This window comes from Mesoplodon densirostris, chromosome 13, assembly GCF_025265405.1.
Source record: "Mesoplodon densirostris isolate mMesDen1 chromosome 13, mMesDen1 primary haplotype, whole genome shotgun sequence".
Lineage (NCBI taxonomy): Eukaryota > Metazoa > Chordata > Mammalia > Artiodactyla > Ziphiidae > Mesoplodon > Mesoplodon densirostris.
The window spans coordinates 74,208,695-74,227,169 of record NC_082673.1 but is presented as its reverse complement, the minus strand read 5'-3'; the positions used below and the strand labels follow the sequence as shown (position 1 = coordinate 74,227,169).

General features: G+C 40.2%; 1 protein-coding gene across 1 annotated transcript in view; it reads left to right on the top strand.

Annotated features, from left to right (window-relative positions):
• The window catches only part of ENPP2 (ectonucleotide pyrophosphatase/phosphodiesterase 2), a 104,871-nt gene that overhangs the window by 12,331 nt on the left and 74,065 nt on the right, over positions 1 to 18,475 (top strand). The gene's annotated exons all lie outside the window — the stretch shown is intronic.

Here is an 18,475-nt window from a genome sequence, read left to right as displayed (position 1 = left end):
GCGGACTCTCAACCACTGTGCCATCAGGGAAGCCCTGATCAGTGATCTTTGATGTGACTATTGCAAAAAGATTGAGACTTGCTGATGGCTCAGACAACAGTTAGCATTTTTTAGCAATAATGTATTTTTAAATTAAGTTATGTACACTGATTTTTAGACACAATGCTATTGCACACTTAACAGACTACAGGATAGTGTAAACATCATTTTTATATGCACTGGGAAACTAAAACATTTGCGTGACTTGCTTTATTGTGGTATTTGATTTATTGCAGTGGTCTGGAACCAAACCCATAATATCTCTGAGGTGAGCTTGTAAGAGATGTCTTTGTTCTGAGAGTGTCTTTTAGTCTTTGGTTGGCTGTGTTTGCCTTGGGAAGCCGTGCTGTGAGATGTTACAGGATGTTCATCCAGTGCTCACTGGACCTTAAACCCCTTATTACTATTACCTCTGATATTTATAGCCCTAATATCCACCCCCAGTGGCTCCAAATTGACTAAAAATATAGCCAGGCTGCTGGAGAATAACCTTCTTAAATAGCACAAGACAGGCAATTGTCCTCAGAAACACCTCAATCTATAATTTAATCCTTAGGCAAAAACTAGAAAAAAAAATCAGTTTTTACCAGTAGTCCTCACCCTCCAAAGCATATTTTTGTATGGAGTCACTATGAATAAAATCTGTATGTTGACCCTGTTAAATATATTAGAATAGCCTTGATCTTTTGAGGAGATTAGGAGATAAAGGTTGTTCCCTGAGAGTGATGGAATTGGAAGACTTGAAAAGACTGGAAAATTTTGCGATATTGTGTATAAACCATTCAAGGGCTAAGTCAATATGTAGTAATTAAAAACATGGCCAAGACTCCTGGAGATTTTGCTTTGCAAAAGTGAAGTGGCATGAGCATGTATGGCCATTATCAGCAGAGTTTTGCAATTTCCTAGCGTGCCTGGGGTGCATGGAAACAGGAGCAAAGAAAGTAGCATTATTTTTCTAGGGTTGGCTTAGCCATCCTCTAGGATCTAGAAAATTCTTGAGAACTCTAGCCTTGGAGGTGGAGGGAGAAGCCTCCAGCAACCCTGCTGCCATTTTACAGAGAATAAAGCTGCAGGACAGTTGCCTCATCCCTTTTCTCCTCTGTCTCAATCCTCCACACTCTGGTTATGTTTCCCTTCCTCTCTCTTCACAATCTTCTTCCTTTGTTAATTCATTGAACCAACATTAGTTGAATGTCTCTGTGTGCCAGGCACTGTGCCAGACTCTGGGGATAAATGAGAAGAGGCATAGACTTGGTTTCTAATCTCGTGGAGTTTACAGTCTAGTGGCAGAGGCACACATGCCAGAAGTTGTTACCGAGTCTAAGCTCATACTGCTCACCACACAACAGGCAGATAATTGAGAGACGAGTGGCTGGGGCAAGGGAGAATGACTTTATTCAGAAAGCCAGCAAACTAAGAAGATGGTGAGCTCGTGCCCCAAAGAACCATCTTGCCTGAGTTAGAATTCAGGTTCCTTTTATACTAAAAGGGGAGGGAGTAAAGTCAAACACTTCCTGGTTCCCATCAGCCTCCGGAGGGGATGTGTTCATTTCTTCCTGTCTGCAGTCGTTCACAGGTGGGCCTGGTCAGGATGTTTCCTGTGAGCTAAAAAAAAGGTATTTTAGCTTAATGCTCATTACCTGGGAAGCAGGGTTCCCAGAGATGGGCCTTTATGTATAATTTAAGCTTATAGGCAACATCCCTTTAGTGATTAACTTGTAATAGAATACGAAGGTTCTTCCCTATTACAGTTAGAGTAAGTATTGCAAGGTGTAAAGATTGGGGAGAAAGAGAATAATGACGTGTGTGTGTGTGTGTGTGTGTGTGTGAGGGGTGTGGATGGGGTCAGGAAGGCCTCTCTCTGAGCTGAGAACTGAAGGCTCAGTGAGAGCAGAAAAGTCTGATGAGTTGTTTCCAGACGCAACCAGCTAGTGAGCAGTAGCCCTGAAGTTTGAACCTAGGTTTGCCTGACTTTGAGAATTCTCCACACTTCACTAAATCTTAGCCCAGAAAGAATTATACTTGCTCCCAAGATGTTTACATTTAGCTGTGTTGTCCTCCCATGAAGCAACTTGAACAACAGTAAGGAGAGAAATCATTCATCCTTCACCCAATCTGATCATTTACCATGGGTTAGCCACAATGTGTATGCAAGTGCAAAGCACAGCTGTGACCAACGCCAAGGAATGTTGAGGAAAGCATTGTTAGCCCGGACTTGGGGTGATGCGGCCAGAGTCCGCATGCTCTTCAAATGCATCACAATGCCCTCTTTGCTCCAAAGGATCCTGGCCCTCATTAAAATGCAAGGCATGTGCATCCCACTTGTTTATTCCTTTCATTCCTAGACAAACACAAGTCTAATAAAGAGGCAAACAAGTGTGTCCAGGTCATAAGTCCACTTGGGAAGATGGGTATTTTGGGGAGCTTAGGCTAATGCTAGCAGGTTGCCCTTGCATTGTGAACTCTGAATGCAGTTGGCACTCTGGTGTTCAAGGGTAATATTGCCTGCAGTGCTAATTACACACTTTAACTCACTGCCAAGGGAGGTTGAGGAGGTCTGAATGTTAGAATTGGCAGCCATATTTCTTGGGTATTTAGAGTTCTGTCTGTTTGGAGAATGCGGCTGGTCCAGATGGAGAAAGTTCAACACTTTCTATGCCAGATGTTGTGGAACTTTCAGGAGATGATGGAGAGGCAATCCCTGTCCTCAAGGATCTTTCAGTTTAGTAGGACGAATTTCTGACAAAACAAACTCAACCCAGGAGGCAAGGTGTGGTGAAAAAATCAGGAACTTGAACCATTCAGTCTGGGTTTTCTCCACCATTACCATGTAGTCTTGAGGAAATTATTTAATCTTTCTGAGTCTTGGTTTCTTCACTCATAAAATGGGATTTTATAACTACTTCATGCCATTGTATAATTACCTTAATAGATGGTGACTATTAATCACTGTTGCTGTATTTAGTACTGTTAGTATCAGAATATGGCAAACTCTGTTCTAACACTGAGTGACTTTGGGCAAACTGTTCAAATCTTCGACTGTAAAACAGGATAATTCTAATGGCCTTATGTGTGTAGGTCAAGAGCTAACTTCCTTCTCTCATCACTCTTACCATCCTTTTTTATTCTTTATTCATAGCTCTTATCACTCATTGACATATTTGTATATTTTATGTCTTTTTCCATTCAAAAAAATGTAACCTCCAGCAAGAATCTGGGTTCTTCTGTTAATTGCTGGTGTTGTTTGTGCCTAAATACACAGCCTGGAACATAATATGCTCTCAATAAAATATTTACTGTGTAAATGGATGAGCAAGTGAATGAATGCTAACTCCTAGGTTAAATATTTAGCAAGTCGTAGGCTCCCAGCACACGGGACCTGTCCTTGTGCTTAGTGCCATTACTAGGGGTAGAATATGGTACGTGCCAGGCCAGGACCCAATACAGAAAGATTGCTCCCAGCTCTGTCAGGTGGTGATCTTTGTTCTTAGCACTGGCATCTTATCAACTGTGTTGTCGCTGGGAGAAACAACCAGGTCATTGTCAATAGTAAGGTCACATGAGATTAATTGTAAAAATAAGAGTTTCAGAATTTTTATCAGCTCTCAAGAAGAAGGGGAAACAGCTGCAGAAAGGGAGGAAAGTCTGGGAAAAGGAGAAAATAGCATCTTTAGCAAAATGTTTTGTCACATGGGACCATAGGCTATAAGTCTCTGACTGAGACTTACCCAGCTCCAAACCTAGAAGGCATGCAAAAGCAGCTGCTTCGGTCCGATGACACAAAAGTAGTACACTGGTAAATGGCCCCAACCTGTAGTTGGTGCCAAAGTGAGAAACTGTCCTTGACAAATTCTGTTCTGTTTCTGAACTGTTAAAGGCACTAGGAAAAGAAACTCTCAACTGCCTTCAAGTGTGAGATTAGAGAAATTTCTTTTTAAAATAATAAAACAAAATATAACATAGTGGACTATAGCAAGAAATACTTAGAAACTGGATTCTGGTTAGGCAGACCCGAGTTTGAATGAACTTGTGTGAACTTGGGCAAATTACTCAAACTTCTGTGAGCCCCTGTCAAAAAGAGAAACCAATATGTACTTTGCAACATTGAGAGAATTCAGTGAGTTCATTCCTGTACAATGTCTGGCAATTCTAGGGGCTCAATAGATGGTAGCTGATATTATTAACAATGAATGCTACGTGGATTATTTTGCTTAATTCTGCAGTAACCCTATGAGAAGGTAAGGGGATTCTTCCCATTTTACATATAAGGAGATGGAGGTCTAGGGAGGTTTTCTAACTTAGTCAAAGCCACACAGCTAGTGAGCATCTGAGTCATGACTCTAACCAAGCCTGAGAGCCCAGGATTTTCATAATTAGCAAGTTGTATAATATCTCTCATAAGAGCAACAGAAGCTTAGCAGGACAACGGAAGGTCCAGGACTTCTGCATTCTCTTGCATAATACTCTAGTGGCAAGCTGGGGTTATCGGATTTCAACTTTTCAGTGGCTCTCTGTTTACAAAGGATTGTAAGAGACCTATAAGGCTGCTAGAGGCGATATAAGGTCAGCTTGTCTTATGCCTGTCTTCTAGATCCATCCAGAAGTAGATTGCTTCATCTCTTAAGTCCATCAAATGATTTTGTGAAAGGTGTTCCTCCTTTTCTTAGCCCACTCCTGGCAATGTTCCCTTTAATTAGCATAAATTACATTGCGCATGCCATAGATATTATATATCTATCTATACCTATCTATATCTATATGTATATTTCCTTCAGGAAATGAAATAGTAAGAACAAGGTGTGTATAGGATCCTTACCTTTCCTTTGGATTTATTCAGGAAAAATAAAACCAAGTTCTGGTTATTTAATTTAATTGAGTAGCTCTTTGCTAGTCATTATATATAGAGAGAGAACTCAACTCCCTAAGAGAGTTGTAAGAAGAGAGAAAAATAATAGATGCCTAGAGTTGGAAAGGACCATAAATGTATAGCTAATCTTCCTTTGAATTTAGTTACTTTATAAGACCAACCTTTTATTGAATAGTAACCATGAGTTCATTTTTTATAAGAGAACTCTGGCAGCATGGCTGGCTAGAAAGTTCATTTTATTATGAGATGAAACATGCTTCTCTGTACCTTCTAGTTTTGCTCAAGGAAGTGCAATGCCCTTCAAATATCCGAGAAAGACAACCACACCCACCTTCTCCCATCATCCATGCAAGGCACCCAGGAGGCATGGTCACAGGTTCCTCAGCCATGGACCATGAGGGGAGCCCATTAGATATCCATTCTCTAAATATTAGTCAGAGTGAGCCTTTCAAAACAGAAGTCGGATCGTGTCACTGCCTGACTCAGATCTCTCCAGTAGCTTCTCAGCACACCCAAAATGAAACATAGAGGCTCACTGTGAACTGGGTGGTCCTAAATAAACCAGCACCTGATCCAGTCTTTGATGTCCTCTGAAATTGCTCCCCCATCTTTCACTCCACTCCAGCCACACGGGCCTTCCTGAGCACACTGAGCTCTCCCTACCTCAGAGCCTTCCCACATGCTACTTCTCCCAAGAGACACCTGGTTCTTCCCTCACTCCATCCAGATTTTTGTTCAGAGGTCATCTCTCCAGAGAGACCTTTGTTACCACCCAGTTGAAAATAACTCCTCCCATTACTCTCTGTTCTCCGCTCTGCTTTGTTTTCCCTATCATTTATTAATTACCTGACATTATTATATTTCTCGCCCACTAGAATGTGAGATCCATGAGGCAGAAGTTTCGTTTTGTTCACTTTGCATTTCCAGTGCTAGATACATACAAAGTGCTCAATAAAAGTTTGTTGAATAGGGCTTCCCTGGTGGCGCAGTGGTTAAGAGCCCGCCTGCTGATGCAGGGGACACAGGTTCGTACCCCGGTCTGGGAGGATCCCACATGCCGTGGAGTGGCTGGGCCCGTGAGCCATGGACGCTGAGCCTGCGCGTCCGGAGCCTGTGCTCCGCAGCGGGAGAAGCCACAACAGTGAGAGGCCCACGTACTGCAAAAAAAAAAAAAAAAAAAAAAAAAAAAGTTTGTTGAATAAATAAACAAATAGATGAATGAATTAATAAGTGGATTGGGTAATAGGGACTGCTCATCATCTTGGTCATGCCTCTCTCAGTGCTGTCTGGTTCTGTAGTGACCTAAAACACGTGGTCACTTAAATGAGACACCCAGATGCAGTGCCAGGCTCAGCTGAACTTTTCTCTCCTGGATCTGAGCGGTAATTGTCTGTTAGAGGAGCCTAAGGTAAAATGAGGTCATTTAGAGTTGTGGTCAAGCATAGGCTCCTATAGAACTTGCAGGTGACAAAAATTCCCAGCTTTCTTTTACAAGGATTGTTTTCAGTTCTGGTCTCTCCTAGTGTGAAGTTTTATAACTGAATTTTGTATTCTATTTCAAGAATCTTACCCCAGACAGATTGATCTGGCTCTCTCTCTATTTTTTCTATAATCTTTTGACTTCAACCTGTCAAGATATTTTTGAATTTCGATTCAGTCCATGGTACGTAGTACATGGCAGCTAGCTGTTGCTGGAATATTGTGTTCAAGAACATACCCTGTATCCATGATTCAGGAATCAAGAAGCTACCATCTCTGTCACCCCCGCAGATGTCTCCTAGGGCATAGGAAGCTGGAGAATGGACACTGAAATAATGTTTCAGAAAACATTCCACTTCCACAATCTTATTTGCACAGAGCAACAGCTGAAAGGGGCTGGAAGAGAGATCCTGTCTTAATTCTGCTGTCCAAATCTCATGTACACAAAGACAATCTCAGCAGCATAACTGGCAGAGTCTATAAACTGTATCTATAACTCATCCTACAAAAAACCTGCAAGACAGGAGGGCTCCCTGGAAGTGGGGTGGAGTAGAGACTGAAGGAGCCAGTTCTCAGTCTCTTCCACACATAACCCTTGCATACCTCTACGATGGAACTCACCAGAGTGTGTTTAACAAACAGTTGACTTCCATTTCTTCCGATTAAAACATGCTTTTTACCTCAATATCCCTGATACTACGTGGTACTTGGCACAGAGTAAGCTTTCACTAAGCATTAGTTTATATTATAGGGCATGCTTACTAAATCTGTGTTGAATCAACACTATATGAATTTGTAAAACTCTCACACTCCAAAACTTAGAGCCATTGTGTGACAATGACCTGCATTCTCTCTGATCCCTTAGGAACTTTGAAATGACACGGTTATGATGCCCATGGCTCTGATCACTTCCTCATTACCAACTGATCCTTTTTTGGGGGTCAGTCTAGAATAGAAATTAATCTGTGGCTTCTGATATGTTCTGAAATAGGAAACATAATCAAGTATCAAGACTTATCAGACATTTATCAGATTCTCTGCTTTTAATAGAATCATGTTTCTTCTAGAAAATAGTTGAAATTCCCATTCCTTTTAGAGCTTGCTAGTTTTGTAATTTTCATTGGGAAATCATAGAGAAAAGAGGACTCCCCCACTTAATATGTACTTGAACTTGGGCAAGTTGCCCAATTTGAGCTTGTTGACAGTGTTAATACTCTGAAGGGCTTTATGAGGCTAAATAAGGCAATATATAAAAATATCTCTAGGGGCTTCCCTGGTGGCGCAGTGGTTGAGAGTCTGCCTGCCGATGCAGGGGACGCGGGCTTGTGCCCCGGTCCGGGAAGATCCCACATGCCGCGGAGCGGCTGGGCCCTTGAGCCATGGCCGCTGAGCCTGTGCGTCTGGAGCCTGTGCTCTGCAACGGGGGAGGCCACAACAGTGAGAGGCCCGCATACAGCAAAAAAAAAAAAAAAAAAAAAAAGAAAAAAAAATCTCTAGTTATGTTGCTGGGCAAAAGGCAGGCACTTACTAAATACTAGCACTTAGGGGGGGTCTGATCCATGCCAGGTATGGTACCACTCATGAATACTTGCTTTTCCCTTTTCCTTCACCCAGTCCTGAGCTGTCCTGATATCCCAACCAGAGCTACTTTAGCTCTGTGACCTTGCCTAGGAGCAGCATTTCAGTTTTATTGACTGCAAAGTGGGAAGGCTGAGCAAGCCTTAATTCTTCTAACTCATAACCCACTTCTTCTTTTTTTTATTAAAGAAATGTTCTTTAAATGTTAAGACATTTTTTTAAAATGAGGTATAATCAACGTATCATAGTATAGTCATTTCAGGTGTATAACAATGATTCGATATTTGTATATATTGAGAAATAATCACCATAGTAACTCTAGTTAAGATCCATCACCACACACAGTCACAAAAAATTTTTTTTCACAATGAAAACTTTTAAGATCTACTCTCTTAGCAACTTTCAAATCTGCAATGCAGTATTATTAACTACAGTCACCATGCTATACGTTACATCCCCACGACTTATTTATTTTATAACAGGAAGCTTGTACCTTTGAACCCCCCTTCACCCATTTTGCCCTCCCCAACCCCCTGCCTCTGGAAACCATCAGTCTGTTCTCTGTATCTTTGAGGTCTTTTTTTTTTTTTTAGGTTCTTCCTATAAATGAGAACATACAGTATATGTCTTTCTCTGTCCGACTTTATTTCACTTAGCATAATGCCCTCAAGGACCATCCATGTTGCTCCAAGGCATTGTTCTTACATCCCCACAACTGTCCCACAGACTCTGGTTACAGTTTGTTGCCATTAAATTCAAGCCCAATGCCCTAGGCTTTCTTCTTAGGCTACTTTATTTGAAAGTAAAATGAAGCAGGAAACTGATGAAGCAGAATGGCAGAGACCCTGAAGTGCTCTAAAGGAGTCCCAGGAAATCCTCCTATTTTTAGGGAAGTAGAGGGTTTCATCACACATCGGGGCTAGTTAAAATAGGTCCACACCACAACTCAAAACGCTTCAGTTTTCCTGTTAATTATCAGGTTTGGAGGGTAACTGAGGTGACTCTGGAGACAGCTTTGAAGGCACTGACCCAAGCAACAGATCAGGATTAATATTCCTTTTCTGTGGGTCCAGATGCTTTGGAATTTGCTTCACTGTGAGAATAATCTCACTAGCTCTCTTTTATTTTAGCAGCATTTTTTGAGATATAATTTATAAACCATAAAATCCATCCTTTTAAACTGAACATTTCGGTGGTTTTTAATACACTCACAGAGATGTGCAAACACCACCATAATGTAATTTTAGAACATTTTCAACACTCCAAAACAAAACTTCATATCCAAAAGCAGTCACTTCCACATCACCTGACAACCACTAATCTACTTGCTTTCTCTATGGATTTGCCTATTCTAGGTAGTTCATATAACTGTCTGGCTTTTTTCACTTAGCATGATGTTTCCAAGGTTCATCCATGTTTTAGCATGTATCAGGGCTTCATTCTTTCTCATAGCTGAATAACATTTAATTGTATAGATATACCAAATTTTGTTTGTCCACTCATCAGTTGAGAATTCTGCTATGAACATTTGTGTACAAGGTTATGTGTGGACTATGTTTTCAATTCTCCTGGGTATATACCTAGGAGTGGAATTACTGGGTCATATGGTAACACTATGTTTAACATAGTGTTTAACACTTTGAGGACCTGCCAAATTGTTTTCCAAAGCTGCTGCACCACTTTATAATCCTATCAATAATGTGTGAGGGTTCCAATTTTTCCACATCCTTCCTAATACTTATTATTTTCTGTCTTTTTAATTTCAGCCATCCTGGTGGGTGTGAAGTAGTATATATTTCATTGTAGTTTTGATTTGCATTTCCCAAATGACTAATGATATTGAGCATCTTTTCATGTCCTTATTGTCCATTTATATATCTTCTTTCTAGAAATGTCTATTCTAATCCTCTGAACATTTAAAAAATTGGGCTATGTGTCTTTTTATTGCTGAGTTGTAAGAATTATTTACATATTCTGGATACTAGACCCTTGTCGGATATATAATTTGCAATTTTTCCCCCGTTCTGTGGACCATCTTTTCACTTTCTTGCCATCTAGACAATAATGTTTTTCAGTCCATGAACATGATTGTCTTCCCATTTATTTAGGTCTTCTATAATATATTTCAATTATGCTGTCTGGTTTTCAGAATACAAGTCTCACACTTCCTTTGTTAAGTTGATTACTAAGTATTTTAGACTTCTTGATACTATTGTAAATGCAGCTGCTTTCTCAATTTCATTTTAGATTGCCCATTGCTAGTGTACAAAAATACAACTGATTTTTAATATTTAGCTTGTATCATGCCATCTTCCTGAATTCATTTATTAGTTCTAATATTTTTTAAACAGATTCATTAGGATTTTCTGTGTACAAGTTTATATCATTTGTGACTAGAGATAGTTTTCTTTGTTCCTTTCCAAGTTAAATGCCTTTTGTTTGTTTTTCTTGCCTAATTGCTTTGGCTAGAAGTGCAGTGTTGAATAGAACTAGTGAGAGAAGACATCCTTGTCTTACTCCTGATCTTAGGGGGAAAGAATTCAGTCTTTCACTGTTAAGTATGATGTTAGCTGTGAGTTTTTCGAAGAAATCTTTTATCAGGCAGAAGAAGTTTCTTTCTATTCCTACTTTGCTGAATGTCACTAATTGTTGTTTGATTTCAAGGGGAATCACAGAAATGGCAGTTTTGCTTCCTCCCTGAGAGGGTACCATTGTACTCTAAGCATGTGATGATGCCATTCCATTAGCAAGTATAAACTTCCTTTTAGGTTTGAGTTCAACAACTTTCTTGAGTTGAAGCTCAAATTCTCGGGACTTTCCAATTCAAATAGAAGGTCTTTATTATTGTAGTCAAAACCTGTGCCTTCAAAGCTGTCTCCAGAGTCACTGCACCCTTTTCCAAATAAGTGCTGCCCATTTTCTCTTATGGTTAGAGAGAATGTGAAAAAAAAAGTTGTTCATAACATGTCTAACTTAAACCTACATGTAATCTCTCCATAAGTAAAGGGAATTCTCCTAGAACCTTTGTCACTACTAAGCACCTATTATGTGCCCAGCCTTTTGCTACCTACTGAGAATGAAATGGAGCAGGGCACTATGGTCTGTTCCCCCCATATCCTCAGCCTGCCTTTTGTCTGTGGAAAGATTTTAGCCAAAGAATAAGTTTAATCAGAGAGGTGAGAAAATGCAGAAACAAAGGAAAACAGTCAAAGGAGACCAAATAATAATAGTTTAGTCATTAAGCATAGTCAAGGACTTTTAGTTCCTTCTCAAGGGCTATAGAAAATATTCTGAGCCATATCCTGTGAGCTGTCTTATAGATACTGAAACCCCCACCAGGTGAAAGAAGTTAACTACAGGATGACCATTATGACATGACTATAGCAATGACATGAGCTGCCACAATTCTGAGGATTTGCCTCAAAGAAATGGAGACAAACTGACCCTGGAACTGAAGATTAACTATACCTAAAACCATCAAGATGAGGCTGGTCAGACCACCAGTGACCAATTTCAAGATGACTGTCAGAGCTGACTGTGCTGTTTCTGCATGTAGCCCCTTCCCTCTGTCTATAAAAGCTCTTGCCCCTGATTGTCGGGGAGTGGGGAGGAGTCAGCCTTTGAACCGGCATCTGACCTCCCCCCACCCCCCGTGTGCTGGCATCCAAAATAAAGCAAACTTTCCTTTCCACCAGCCTTGCCTCTTTATTGGCTTTTGAGCAGAGAGCAGCCGGACCCCACTTTCGGTTACATGAACATGATAGTAGATGATGCAGTCTTTATCCTCCTGTATTTAATAATGGCTAATATTTGTATGTTTCCTATGTTCAAGTACTGACCTACCTGCTTAACATGTATTATATCATTTGGTCTTCATATCAACCCTGTGTGATGAGAACTATTATTATTTTTATTAAAAGAAATCTGAGTTTTAGAGAAGTTAAGCAAGGTCTCATGCTTAAAAGTGGTAGACCTAGGTTGGTTGGACTCCAGAATCCAGACTCTGAGTCTCTATACCATGTTGTTTCTTTCCCCTGCTCTCTGGGGATTTATATTCTTATTGCTGAGAGAGGAAATACTTAAATAAAACAGGCAACACTAAAGAACAAGAGATAAATGTTTTGGGTAGAATCTATAGGTTCTTGAGGATAACACGGTGGGTACTGCAGTTGTGAGGAGGGTTCTTGTTAAGATGCTGAGCCTTGGGGAAAGGAATGGATTGACTAAGATTTGTATGAGCCCAGTGGAAAGAGGAGCAGGGCTGAGAAGCAGCATAAGGAGAAGTGTGGAAATTAGCTTGGACTTCTGGGGGGAAGAGTCTGACTAGAGTGAGAGTTTCTGTCATTTATCAATGAAAGATCTGGTTTGGGGGTAATTTGGGTCATATTTTGGTGTGTGTGTAGGTATATGAATACTACAACAAAGGGTAGGGTTTAGAAAAGTATTTAAGTAGTGGAATTAACTTACTTATTGATTGTTTTTGTTTGTTTTTACAAATTGTACTGCTTGAATTTCCACATTTCTGAGAAAGTGCCAGAGAGAGAAGGGAGGTGGCTGCTTAGATGGGATCCTGGCTTCCCACTCCCACTAGAGCAGCTCCAAATTTAGATGTTGGTATTCATTTTGAGATTTTATTTGAAAATAAGGTTTTAATGCTTAAAAAAGTGTTTCAAACCACTGAGTTAGCCCAATAATCCTGCTTTACAGATGAATAAATATGGGCTTAAAGGGACACAGCTAGTTAGTAAGAGAGCAAGAATTCAAGTTCAATTCAAGTTCCAATTTAAACTTCTTGATGCCAAGTGCTTCATTAGACAAACATTTATTGTCTGTTTGTTATATCCCAGGAAATATTCAAAGCTCTGTGGAGTGTAAGGATGACTGGTCCCTGCATTTGAAGGACCACAAAGGATAGAGATGCCTAAAGAGAGATTATAGACAGTATGGGAGGCCCATTGCTCTGCACGGGAAGGGCAAAATCAGGGGGTGCTTCACAGAGGAGTGACACCTGACCGGAATCTTCACGAATATGTTGGAGTTTGCCAGGGGGAGTAGGTGGAGAAGAGCATTCTAGGCTAAAACAACAAGGTATATTAAAGAACGAAGATGTAGGAAAACACAGCTTAATCAGGGAATAGCAAATAGTTCTCAAATTAAGAAAACTTACCCTTTATTTAGCATTCTCCTGTGTCAGGCATTGTGCTAGGCAATTTACATGGATTATTTCATGTAGTGTTCTTAAGAATCCTATGAGCTGGATACAGATGAGAAAACTGAGTCTTAAGGTGGAGAAGTAATTCACCTAAGGGTCATGTAAGGTCTCACAGTTAAACAGTGCTAGAGCTGGGATCCGAATCTGGTGAGTTTAATTTTGGATTTAGAGTCCTGTGCACCTTGCTAAGCAGTTTGGATTTGATCCTCTAGGTCAGTGGTTCTCAAATTTGCAGCAGAATCACCGGATGGGCTTGTTAAAACATAGATTCTGGGCTCTACCCCTGAGTTTCTTAGGTAAGACCCAAGGATTTGCATTTCTAACAAGTTTCCAGGTGATTCTGACCCTCCTGGGGATCACACTTTGAGAACTGCTGTGATAGGAGGCTACTGGAAGGTTTTCAGTTTGGGGGGGAAAATCATCAGATTTGCCTGTATTTTATGCAGGGCTCTCTGGGTAAGGAATGGAAATGAATTACAAGTTGGATAAGAGAGACCTCAGTGAAATGGTGTTTGGAGGGGGAAGAGAATGCACACAGGAAGAATAGTTGTGAGATGAACTTCTAATGTGTGTCCAGAAGAATGAAGATGAAGAGATAACTCTAAAAGTAATCACACAGAAAGATAATTTCGGTATTAATGGCATTCAGCAGGCTCTGATAAAGGATAGTAATAATTGTAATTAATAATGAGACTCTGCAGACATGGTTTCTCATTAGAAACAAGAGATGAAAGGATTGTAGAACAAAAAGTGGTTTTAAGGTTTCCATGAAAAGAAGTTGGAGAGCAGGGTGGCTGTTGAGGTAGCTGTGTTTTGAATGTGTCGAGTTGAGGCCCTTGTGTGGCCTCATAGAGAGACGTCACACTGTAGTGGGAAGAGGACCAAACTGGCTTAGGAGGCATGGTTTCTAGAAACTCAGTCACTCATTCTACCATTTTGAGATGTCACCTACCTCCATCTCTTTATCTACAAGTGGAGTTGGCAACAGATTCTCAGCCTGCTTATGTGAGACTGGAGGGTAAAGGCTGAGCGTTTTCAACCCTGTATTGATACTTTTAGTAAAGCAATTTTCTCTAGTCCCATACCCACCGATTTGTGCTCAGATGTTACACAGTCCACATGGCAAAGTAGACCCAAACGTCTTTCATTCACCTGGACTTTTACATGCACGTTTCAGGGTAGCCAAAAAAAAAAAAAAAAAACTTAAATTGAGTTTGAGTTTGAAAATGTTTTATTATAAGCTATGGTTAGGAACAAAGCTGAGTTATTTCCTGGGGGGTAATTCTTCTTAACCTGAATTATGAATAAATGTATTTTCAAGTTTTCAAGTCTACTATAACTTTACTTTAAATCCACTGCCTTAGAAGATTTTTAAGACTACTGACACGTTTTAAAGCTATTAACGAGATTCCTTATGTTAACTATTTAATTCTAGAGTGTTAGCAAATGGATACATGTCTCTAAGTCTTTCTTATAATCCCATTAAAATTTAAGAAGTGACTTTACTGGTCATCAAGATCATTGCATATTCATTCACTCAGGAGTCATCACATTTAACGCCTGCCTGTCCCTCAACCTCCATACCCAATGCATTAACAAGTCCTTTTCCTATAACTCTCCCAGTTTTCTGCCTCTCCACCAACACCATAATTTTCTTGGTGCAAAATATCACTCAGTGTCTTTTGTCTGGATTACTGCTGTCATTTCCAAACTAATCTACTGTATCCATTTAACTTCCTCCAATTCATAACCACACTGTACAGAGATTAATGCTTCATATCTAATTAAGCTTCCACCGACTTAAACCCTTTAAAGGCTTTCCAAAGCTTTTAGGATAAAGACTATACCACCCTACAAGACTGATGAGGCCCCACATGGACTGACCTCTACTAACCTCTCCAGTCTTATTTCACTCCAGGCTCCCTTTTATCTCCCTGAACTAGTCAAACGGGCTGTCTTCTCTTCTGGTGGATGCCTGGTGTCTCCAGCCTACAACCTTTGCGGATCCTGTTCGCTCCTCCTAGAATCCTTTTCTCCTCTCTTATCTAGTTACCCCTCTCTATCCCTCAAATCACGGTTCATCTGACACTTTTCAGAGTCTTCCGTGACCTTCTTGACCACATCAAACCTGAATTACACGTTCTCATAACATAATTGACTTCTTTACGTCTATGCTTGCCGCAGCTGCAATTTTACATTTATTTCTGTGTCTATTTGATTGATATGCAGCCAGGGGACTATGTTTGGTTTGGCTCCTCGTATAGAACTAGTGCCCAGAAGAGTGCTTGGTACACAGTAGGAGCTAATGAACATTTGTGCAATGAATGCATATTCTCAGAGAGTGTTCCAGTGCAGGGGCTCATGCTCAGATTCCACTGGGAGTAAATGTAATGCATAGAAGTTTATGATATAAGTTGATGTCATTGAAAGAGGTGACAGTGTTGATTTCAGCTTTCAATTGTGTAATAAGTAATAACACAAGTACTGTTTTCATTTGAATAGGCGTATGCTATTTCTCCACTGGAGAAACCCCCCGGGACCATAGATTACCAGTAAAACTTTGCCTCTGTGGTTTAAACTCTTAAGTGGTGTCTACTTTATACATACAGGCAGTCCTGGGTTGTGGGAGTGATTGAGCCTGCTTGTTTTTCTATTAGCTGTCATGATTTTTTGCTCCATTTAGATTGGCAAATCCCCTTTGCAGAGACTGTTGTCCGGTTTTTGTTCTGAATTTTCTAATAGTCCTCAACTACAGCAGAATTGAAAAACAAGACTTAAAGAGTTTTAAAATAGGATAGGAAGAATTCACATGGGTGCAGTTTTCTTACTTTCCTGGTGTATGTGCTGTAGTGACTGCTAAGTGGTACCCCTGAAAATCAAGTGGTCAGTGACTGTCTAACACCATAGTCTTAGAAGTATCCTGGGACTAGAATTAAGTCAAGTCAAGCCACCATGATTGCAGTTAATTTTGCACAATGAGAAGCTGGACATTGATAAAGTTTGAATCCGTTCATGAATGCTTCATAATTACTGCAGGAGGCAAGAACAACCCTCAATTACAGATCTTTCAAATCTCACTGTTAACCTCAAGCCCTCTTACCTTAATCAGGGCTTGGGAACAAGGATTCACAGAAGTATTTCATGAAAAGATGGACTGTGCATTTGTATAAATGCAACTACTGTATTGCAATTAAGCAATACACACACTGCTGCTTCGTACCACCAGCAAAGTAAATAAAATACTATTCTGCTGCTTACAGTTTGGAGATGATCCCCATGGAGGAATAGCCACGGTTCGTCATTGAGATTGAAACTTTAATGTCCAATTAGTAGTGACTGCTATTAATGGTATATTAAAATTACATTATGAATTAGATCAAGCAAGTCAACATTCAGGGCAGAAATTAATTGATTCAGAGTAATTTATTCTAATGCTCTGCTGTTCTTACGTTATTTGTATCAGAATGCGGTCCTTACATTGCTTTCATCAGAATAGCCTATTGTGTCAGTTCTTGCCTGGCTCCTAAACCCCCTTTCTTCTCCCCACCTCCTGGAGCTAATGAATCAGAATCTTGGGGTTTAGACCATAAGCATCAGCATTTTAAACAAGTTCCCAGGGTCATTCTTATGCCCAATAAAACTTGAGAACCACAGAATGATTTTTAGGGCCTGAGACTTGTCAGATTTGTTTGGGTTCTCTTCTGCCAGGGGGCAGTGTTCTCTGAAATATGGCTGGATTAATAAACCAAGCTGAAAGTTAATTTTAGTCTTTCTCATACACTTTCTTGTTTACTGACCCCAACCATGGTTGACCTTATACCCAAAATCTTAAATACCAGAGCAGGTGAACTTTCTTGATTCGGTTTTGTTACAGAAGGTTTTAGACTTATATTTCAGTCATTTTAGTTGAGTTTCTGGACGTGCGGTATGCGTTATCAGGCTTTTTCGTTTTCTCAATTTTAGATAATGAGGGGTAATGTTATTTTGTGTTTGATTTGATGCCCAAGATAGGGACTTTGGTCATCCTACTGACAGTTAATTTATAATGATGTCTTTTAGTAAAATCCTGTGTAACTGTGTTAGATGTGGGGTGTGTGTGTGTGTGTGTGTGTGTGTGTGTGTGTGAGTGAGTGTGTGAATGTATTCCATGCACACAATGACCTGGTAGAAGACAAAGTTCTTTGGCAGATGGTTAACAGAAATAATGGCTGAGTTCAATCCTCTTAGATAATTGGTAACAAGTGCTGTACAGAAGCCAATTCTGGATCAACCTGGCTATTACACTTCAGACTTTTCCCCCCTGCACAGCTACTCTGCATGTCAAAAAAAAATTAATGGATAATGTTTGGCTTCTGAGTCTCATTTTTTTTCAAGGGGAGCTTTCACTGTCCTCATGCTGGATTCCTACCGTCAAATGTCAGACAGATTCTAAATCTGCTGGACTCCGGTGAGGGCTGGGGAAGTTGGCAAGGGCAGGGGAGCACCTTTGGAACACTGTGGCATACAGTGCAGTCACAGGATTGCCTTGATATTTTCCTTTTAGCTTTAGAGTTGTCCTCTGTAAAAGCAAGCCTGCATCTTGAAATTGAACATAAAGAGTAAAAAAAAATCTTACGTGGGGTTAACATCTTTCATAAGCCTTGCTAAATGCAGGATCCCAAATCATTTCAGTATGGCACACAGACTAAAGCAAGAGACGTCTATAGAAAAATTCATAAGCCTGCCATCTCTGGAAGACTGTGAAATGAAAAGGACGTTAGAAAGGCAGCTAAAAGTTTGGCACTGTGTTTTTTTCTTTTGCTCAATTAGCTGTTACTAAATTCTAGAATATCTAATGAAACCCAGGACTAATGTGCAATCCACCATAAACAAGTTCTGGCTTTTGTGCTATCGGGTTTTATTTGAGCTGAGCCGCTGCTTCCTCAGTAATTTGTTGCATGGTAAGCGCCGTATTTGTTTACATACACACATATGCTGTGTGTAAGAACCATGGTCACCGGGTCCGGCCAGAGAAAATCCAAAGATAAGCTTTCCTCCCTCATTTGAATCCTAAAAGTGTACAGTATTTAAAGACCTCTCAGCTTTTGAGGCCTTGATTTCTTTTAGAAGTCTCCTGATTGCCAACTAGGTTAGTAAAGAGACTTTAATGCTCACGACAGCATCAAAGGGCACAGTGTTTGGTGGCTAGATGATAATTTATCTGGGAGAAACCTAGGGAAGCAATTCTTTACAGCCAAATTCTTGCTGCCATTGAGATTTCCTTCCTCAATTCAATCATTAATAAAGCTTTCCCATCCCAC